Source organism: Nematolebias whitei, chromosome 9 (assembly GCF_014905685.2).
Source record: "Nematolebias whitei isolate Nwh7 chromosome 9, NemWhi1, whole genome shotgun sequence".
Lineage (NCBI taxonomy): Eukaryota > Metazoa > Chordata > Actinopteri > Cyprinodontiformes > Rivulidae > Nematolebias > Nematolebias whitei.
The window spans coordinates 260,458-261,057 of NC_056506.1; the positions used below are offsets into that span (position 1 = coordinate 260,458).

The 600-nt window shown below is 41.0% G+C and overlaps 1 protein-coding gene across 1 annotated transcript in view; it reads left to right on the forward strand.

Annotated features, from left to right (window-relative positions):
• Nucleotides 1–600, forward strand: part of gpr158b (G protein-coupled receptor 158b) — a 496,707-nt gene that overhangs the window by 140,492 nt on the left and 355,615 nt on the right. The window lies entirely within an intron of this gene.

The window sequence follows — 600 nt, forward strand, 5'->3', positions numbered from 1 at the left end:
AGTTACCAATCAGCCTAACATGCATGTTTTTGGTCTGTGGGAAGAAACCGGAGCACCCGGAGAAAACCCACGCATGCACGGAGAGAACATGCAAACTCCACCCAGAAAGGCCCCTGGACCGGGGTTTGAACCAGGGACCTGCTCGCTGAGAGGCAGCAGCTCTACCAGTTGCGCCACCGAGCTGCCCAACCACGAACATAAGTTAGATAATATAATTATTCCTAGAAATAAACAACTATTTCAAATCAGTGTTATCACTAAGGTATAATCACGTTAAACAAACAGTGTTAACAGTTTTAAACGCAGACACAGAAACTAAGATGAATCTGCCTTAAAAACAGAATCAGACCTCCAACAGATATTGAATTAACACCCAGGAGGTAGGTAATAATTAATAGTTATTAATTATTACGCATAAACAATTTAGACACGAATCATTTTATATCCCTAAAGTATAATAGCAAGTTAAACTTTAAACAAAAGCTGATTTCAGTGGACCAAAACTTATCTGAAATATAGACGTAACGTCCTTGAGGGGGCGGGCTAAGTCGTAACCATAGCGACAGAAGCTGAACCAATCAGGAAGCTAGCCTTCTCAAA